Here is an 8,285-nt window from a genome sequence, read left to right as displayed (position 1 = left end):
AATAGACAGGCTGATACAGGCAGGACATGAAGTGTGCAATGAAAATAATTCAGAATTACAAAACAGTGGGACAACCAGCAGTAAATAATTACATAACTGCTGCTGACTGGGCGAGGTTTGTAGGCATTGTTGTTTATTTGGATGAATTTCACTGTTATTTTTTATGACATGTATCAGAAATGGATATTCATGAAAGAGAGAGCAAGGAACATTATTTCAGGTTTTTATTTCTAACCCTAACCCTCAGTATTTAACTTGGAATGACAAATGTTTGAGAGGAAAGATCATAGACTCGACACAAAAATGGACTTAGACTTCAGGTTACGCTTAGGATGTAAAAAGAAGGCTGACTGAATTGAAGTCTACGGGAAAATACACCTACTAAACCTAACCTTTGATTTGACAGCTCAGTAAACGGTTTCCTGGTGTGTTTATGGTCTTGGTGTGTAGTTAAAAATCCTGGCAAATATCACATTTTAATATACGTTGTGAGGAAGTATTTGCTCTCACACTCTTAAGTGACACTTCTCAATTTATATGCACATCAAGTGTGCGAAGCAGAACTGACGCATTTACAACAAACGGTTAAGAATAGTTGTGAGGGGAACGAGGTGGAATAGGAAGATGAGGCTGAGTCAGCGCTGTTGGTTCTGTAATCGTCCCGTCAAACTGTGCTGACCACCGACAGATAGAATGACGTGGCACCAACAGAAAGTAGTAGACTGTAAACCCAGCAGTTAGCGACGCTGCCATCGATTAGTTAGATACCCCGGAAACTTCTAGGGCTTTCTCACTGCCCAAACCAGAGAGCAAACCAGAGCAGACCAAAGAGTGTGCAGGATCAATCAGGCTGGGGTGACAGTCTGGATTCTATATCGGTCTCCAGAGTCTGCTGCATCCTCACTGTGCTGCCTCAGCATGACACAACACTTCTGAGCAGCGAGGAGTCGAACACGGGAGGGTGTCAAATGAAGCGACAGAATGTGCTGCATAAAAGATATTAGCACTTTTAGAGTCTTATCCATCACTCAATGGCATCAGGAGGCGTCTGATGGGTGATAAATTCAAACTGCAGCAGGATAACCAGTCCAAACACACGGTCAGTCATAAAGAACTAAGTGTAGAGACAAGAACACTAAGGAGACCAGGAGCAGACAGTCTGACCCCACAGAGTCCTGGTCCCACATCACGGAGCTCTTCTCCTGGCCAAGAAAACCTACTCAGACCTGATTTTTGGCTCCTACTAACTACTCACGGCATTGTTTTTGAAAGCATACTCACTTTTCACAGAAAATGTATTATTAATGAATAATTCAACATTCCTCAACAACTCACAAATAAATTAGTGATTGTCAACTCACTGTGACGTTACCCTTCAGTTTCTGAGCTGCCGTTTTAAAGTTTGTTTAAGGCTCTACAGCATTGGCTTCACTTTTTAGATCAACATCACCATCATTATTTTGTGGTGCTGGAAACTGTTTTTGTAAATAATCAAAAATTTTATTCGAAGGGAAAACAAAGAGTTGATGCATCTGAAAAATGGTCGCTCATGAAACAGGAAGCTGTGTGGGCAAGACAGTTTCGATCCTTTTTATCTCTGTTCAGTTCAGACAAATTCTAAACAAGAACGACTTCCTGTGTGACAGGAAAGAGTTACAGTGACACTGAGCATTCGGAGCCGTAAATGGGAGTTAAACAGGAGGAAAGAAACCACTTTAGCAAGTATAAAGTAAAGAATCTAAAGGCGGCTATTATGTGACAAACATCTCGCCACTGAATATCCAATTATCTGCCAATATCACTCCAATCAAACGTTTTCAAATTTTATTTTGGCAAATTGTGATATTCATGTCCCAGTGGCCATAGAAGGGAGAGTTAATGATTTGTTTCCCTAAGTAACTGCCAAAGGTGGTTCCAAGATGGCTGCCAAGTGGACTCAGACATCAGGGTGCAACTCCACTGGTTGTATTGAATTCTATGGGAAGACATCCCCTTTTCTCCTCTGAATTATTAGAGCAGTAAATACTCTCTAAACCACGTGATTGACAGATTGCACCACACAATCAGATTAGAGAACAAAACAGGTCAGAGCTGCCAACTCTTTCTCATTTGGTTTCAAAAAAGCCAAAATGGATGACGTCTCGGTGGGTTGAAAGAATCTGAGCATTTGTTTGGGTCATTACTCATACTCACCGTGGGGACGTATTCAGAGGGAAACTTGTTGGTTGTGTATGAGATGAGCAGGCAGGTCTTCCCCACTGCGCCATCACCCCAACCACACACTTTATAGTCTGCATCTGAAGAGGAAGGGAAGAGAAGCGTGAAATTAATTATCATAAAATAGTGGAAGGTCGTCCAACTTTATAACTTTTTCATAACCTACTGAAAAGCACCACCAGCTCAAAGAATCTTAAGCAATCAAGGTCAACCCTGGTTAAACCCCACCCAACCAAAAAAACAAAAACAAAAACTTGCTACACAGATTAAACTGAGGCGTCAAAAGAAACATACTTTCTTTGAATGTTGGAACCAAAATTCAGACGCCATCTTGCTAAAACAAGACAAAACTTCCAACAGTGCCCTGCTCTATAGAAGACACGACTGAACCAGCACTTTTTTTTTTTTTTTTTTAAATCAGCCAATACGGTCATTTAGAGGAGCTCAATGATTCACACGTATCTAATTAACTAATAAAAATGAGCTCAACTCGTTATTTGATTTACAGAACATTTACAGCAGAAAGGTGCAAATTATTGATAGAAATATTTTATAGTGATTGCGTCAGTGAGGGACTAAATCTTACTCTTTGGTTATATATTATTCTAATTATTCTAATCTGCGTCTTTAAACAGATGCTTTTCTATGGCCTCAGTGTGTGACAATGTGCTGGACTGATAAAATTGCCCTCAGAATAATCTAAAGGCATTTTTGTGACCTATAATGGGCTGACTGGTAGATTCACTGATTTAATAATTGGGAATTCCGAGTTCCTGCTGCATGTAAACAACCTGCAGCCCTCGGTCCGTCTGTCAGGCCGAGGTTACCTGAGATGGCAGGAGCATCTGTAAGCAGATCGGGTGTGAGACCGTTGATGGAAACACTGGTGGCTGTGTTACGCAGTGTTTACTACACACTGTCTGGAGATCCTGTGACCATCCAGACGCCGAGCAGCTCACATTCCCGTCCTGCCGGTTCATTAAGGGGCACAGTGGTAAAGGGGGCAATGGTCTGCCACTTCATCACTGGCTCTTTGTCTGGACTGTTTGGCAGCGGCCACAGTCTGATGAGTCAGGGGCAAGTTAACGGGTCATCTGCAGGGACGGCGACACCAGTTATGTCGGAGCAATGCACTAGACAATGACCATTTTTAATGCAGTGATTACTGACAGCCATGTCTTTAAATGCACAAGTTTCTTCTACGTCCCGTCATCTGCACTGATTTGATTCTGTTCTGCAACCAGCAACTTTTTGAACGATCAACCAAAACATTTACATTCGTCATTCATTTTGGTTTACCGCAAAAAGAAAAAAAGGAAAAAAATAAATAAAATCCAAATCATTACATCATGTCAATGAATGTTCAATAGCTTTCCATCAACCTTTCATAAATGCCAAAACAAAATGATAAAATACAAACACTCCAAGGTGATATTTTATTTCTCTGAGACATTTCAAAACTGAAGATTCTAATTGAAAATGAAGAAAACTGAAAATTTCAAAAATATCTATTAACTAATCATGAAAATAAATGTTGATGGATTTTCAGTATACCGACTAAAGAAACTGTACTGGATGGGACTAATTAACTTAGACTGTATATTTATTGGTAAAACATAAAGTGAATGTATAAACCAGTTTATTTACATCAAAAAACAGCAATAAATCAGTATTCTGGGCGTTATTGCTCATTCCAAAGTGTATAAATGCTGTATTTTCTTCAACACTGGATGGCAAAAGATAGTCTTACTGCTAGTTTTACTGCTTTTCAGCCACTTCCGCATAGAAAACTTTGACAATAAACACAACTCAAGTCTGTATCGGAGGTCGGTTCGTCTGCTACTTTGTTTGTACAGGCCTAAAGTCATTAAAATAAATTCAAACATGCTAACAATTTTTAAAAAGAGTTTAAAGTTAAAGAAAGGACAAAAAAATGTGTTGCTGCGAAGCTAGCTAACGTTAGCAAAGTTGGGTCATCAGCTAATTTACATCCGCCAGACCCCCACCCACAACAACCGGAGAAAAGGCCTTCAAATGAGTTTACAAGAAACAACCCAACGAAATAACACAATCCAGGGCTGCAAACACTCTCCTGTGAGTAAACAACCCGTGTGGCTGCTTTGGTTTAAAAACACAAAACAAAACCAACAAACCAACAAACCAACAAACCAACAAAAAGAAAAACAGCCGGCAACTTCGAGCAGAGATTTTAGCGGCCAAGCTAGCTGGAAGTTAGCTGAGAGGAAACGGCTTGTTTTGACAGCTGTCGGTCAGCACAGACAGCCTGACGCGGTTTTTAGAAAGAAAAGACTCACTCCGACGGAAAACGGCGGCTCACCGGGGGTGTCTCGGTGTTTAAGGCCGGTAAAAGCTCCGGTAAACACGGACAGCTCTTACCTCCGTCTGTTCGCCCGGCCGGTAATGCGTTGAGACGTTCAGGTGCTTCCTGTAATCTCCCGCTTCCCCTCCTCGGTGCGGAAGCCGGAAACATGACTCGCGGTGCGTTCGAGTGCTTCTGATTCTATTGTCGCGGATGTGTCTGATTATGTAGGAGTTTCAACACCTTCTCAAATTCTTTCGTTTATTATCATTTAAATTCGAGACTTTAAAGAAACCTCCTCGATATATTTATTCACTATTACTGTAATTTCTTCGTGTGTTTTATTTTTACCCCCCTACCAAGAATTTAGAAGTGGCGGCCCATTTCAGCCATCAGTTGGTGATTTAAGAGTTCAATAACGCATCTGTCAAAAACGAAACCCCTTCTTGGTAGCAGGAGTATAAATTAATTATGACAACAATACAATGAAATACAAAACATTTAAATGTGTAAATGCACTTAATCAGCAAAATGTAAAATTTTTGTTGAAACTATTTGGTATAATTGTTTATAGCTGGTAATATACTGAGAAGTGCCTGAAATGTTTCCGTCTCTTTTGCATTCCAAAGGCTGAAAGAGTCTCCATGAGAACACACTGTAACAACACACGTCAGACAAACATTTGTTTGCAACTTTGCTGCATTAGATTAGATTCTGCCATTTTCCTGAACCAGCTCCAAAAGAGGCAGTTTGGAACAGTCCCTGAAGGCATCACCTGGACAGGTTAGGGTCATCAACATCAGTGGGTCTATTTAACATGGAAAAGTACAACTGAGGTCTAATCATTAGATTTACATTTGTTTATTTATTTGTCCATTTATAAGAGAAAATAGCAAAAGTAGGCACTTACAGCGTTGGAGTGTCTCACTGTGTCACATAAAAGTTGGGCAGGTCTCCGGCTGACCATCAGGGGGAGATGAAGCCCACTGTTGGTATTTTCAGAATGACTTCACTGCATCGTAACATAGAGTTTAGATGATGCTAACATTATGTTTGGGCCCATGTTCTGTTTCATTCTGAGTCAATCCTCAAGTATCCTCTTGAATATATGAGTAATCTTTTCTTTCAGGATGCATAGGAAGTAAAAGTTAATTAAAGCCCCCAAGGGTTCTTCCGGTGGTTTATTGAGGAAAAAAGAAGCTGTGCTGATCAGAAGCATCAGAGAGAGTCTTTGTTTGTCGGCCAGCATGGACGTGCTGTAGGTGGAGGGGAGCTGCTGAGGGAAAGGCCAGTCGACCTTCAGCAGTAAGGCACAGAAAATGAGATAATTACAATGCAAAGCACTTCTCTGTTACTCTTTCCCCTCAGGATGGCCTCTCTTTCCCTCTTTGGTCTCCTCACCGCTTGCTCCCTTTTTAGCTGCCTTCTCATCTCATCTCCCTCTCCTTAACTGTGTGTCTCTCAGTCGCTCACCCGGGGCTAACCAGGGGGTGGATGTCAAGGACGTTGTGCTGCCTGTCTCCCAAAGATAATCCCATTAAACTCAGGAATTTAATTATAGATTATGTCACACACAAACAGGCACATACTCATACAAGCACACTGGTAGACTTGTTCACCTGCTTGTCCACACAATATGTTTGCACACAAACAAACAAACACTCTTGCACAAAAATGCAGAAACTGCAAATGCAAGATAACACTCAACCAGTGCAAAGATACTTTACCACAGCAGCACACACACACACACACACACACACACATACACTAGCTGCACCCTGTTGCCCTGTCAGTGTGTATCAGTGTCACCCTCCGGTCGGCATTAACAACTTCACCAGTCTGTTTTTAGAGCAAAACCCGACTCTGCACTGAACAAAGGGAGTAAAACAAAGAAGGTCAGAGCTCATTGGATGAAACAACAAACTGCAAAACATTAATGTGCAGGAATCTTTAGAATCAGGGATGGTTGGACTGCAGCATCATCACATCAGTAAATCTCTATTGCTATTTTAAAATATGAAATTGTAATCGATTAGATAATTAGGCTGAATATATTTACAGGAAATGTACATATTTGCATTTAGACAATCCGAAATGTAGTTCAATATAACATGAATTAGTTCTGCACATGTTTGAACAATTCAGTTAATTCGTGGGCCTCATAGTTCACAGGCTGACTTTAAAGACTGTCACACTTGGCACCTTCAAATATGTTTCCCTTTTCGTTAGAACACCAGATTTGTCAGCGTGTAAAAACAAAAATCGTAGACCAGAGAGCCTCACTTCCGCTGGGCTTTCTGGTCAACACAACAGCCACAAGTACCACACAGACCACGTCCTCAGAGGGACGTGGTCGATGAAGGAGGGGCCCTTCAGAGCTGTCGACAGAAAGTTGAGGTTTTAAAACTCTACCGCATCATTTTCATGAATCTTGAGATCCATTTGGATCAGTAGGAAGGATCAGCTGGAGTTTATAACGATGACTTCCTGTTTTCAGCCAAGGCTAGTCTGCCCCCTGGTGGATGTGCTTTTTGATCAATCTAACCCCACAGACCGGGTCAAAAAATGAATATAAAACTAGCCAGAAAGTGTTGAAGTCTATGGGAAAATGTCCATCCTCCTCCCTGATTTATCAGCTCAGTAAACATTTTCCTGATGGTCAAAAACCCAAGAAGGCTTCATCTATTATCTATAATATAACAATAGTTTAAATAGATGCAATACTATTTTACTATTTTGCAGCACAGCGGCATACAGGTTAGTGGTCATACAATGGGGCTGTTCCCCCACAACAAGGAGGTGCTGTGTTCGGTTCCCAGCCTGGGGCCTCCAAACACATCATGAGCGCAGACATGTGTCCATCTCTGTTGGACTGGAGACCTGTCCAGTGACCCACCCCTTCCCACAGTGAGCTGGGATTGCCTCAGCTCCCTCGTGACCTGATAACAGGTAAGAGGTCGAAGATAAATGAATGACTATCTCTTGACTATGACATCATCTGTCCTTGTTCTGTCTCCAGTGTCTTCTGTGACGTCCATGTTTTTTTGTGTTTCCAATAACACACCTTCAGTTGCAGCTGTATAAGGTGTCCGTTCAATGCCTGCCAAGACGATTGCTTCTAATAGCTTATTCTTTGAGAAGAATGGCAGTAATGCTAATTTTGGGCAACGTGTTTGGTTCCTTCTGGTTCTGTGTGCTCCCCATTCTGACCCATTTACAGCACAACTCTCAGATGCTACACATCCACACCTGGCTAGGCAGAATCTGAACCAATGAGGACATATCTGAGAAAAAACTCAGGCTGTGAAACAAAGCCAGAACTTCCATTTCATTATCTGAGTGATATCTTGTTAAAGGTCACGACGGGCCGTCGTTGGGCTGATGAAGCCGACCGCAACACAACATAAACCGATTATTTGGCACCTTTTTCTGCTTTAAAAGAGAATCCTGCACACATACCCCCCCCAGACCTGGTCATGTCTGAGTGTGGTGGATTATGTAACTGTATATACATCGACTGAACCCCACTGCAGCAGGAGGAGAGAACCCGTCCTCCCTCCGTCTATTTTTACCTCTGCACCCTATCCTTATCCCTTCATCCCTCCCTCTGTCCATCGCCTCCTTTTTAATTAACCCTCCTCTTCCTCTCTCCCCATCTCCCTCTGAGTCATCTCCCCTCCCCCCTCTGTCACACATCTCACCCCCTCCTCTTCCTCCTCCTTGTTTTCCTCTTCTCTCTCTCCGGCTC

The sequence above is a fragment of the Echeneis naucrates genome, chromosome 11 (genome assembly GCF_900963305.1).
Source record: "Echeneis naucrates chromosome 11, fEcheNa1.1, whole genome shotgun sequence".
NCBI classification, from domain to species: domain Eukaryota; kingdom Metazoa; phylum Chordata; class Actinopteri; order Carangiformes; family Echeneidae; genus Echeneis; species Echeneis naucrates.
Note: the sequence above shows the minus strand (reverse complement) of the source record.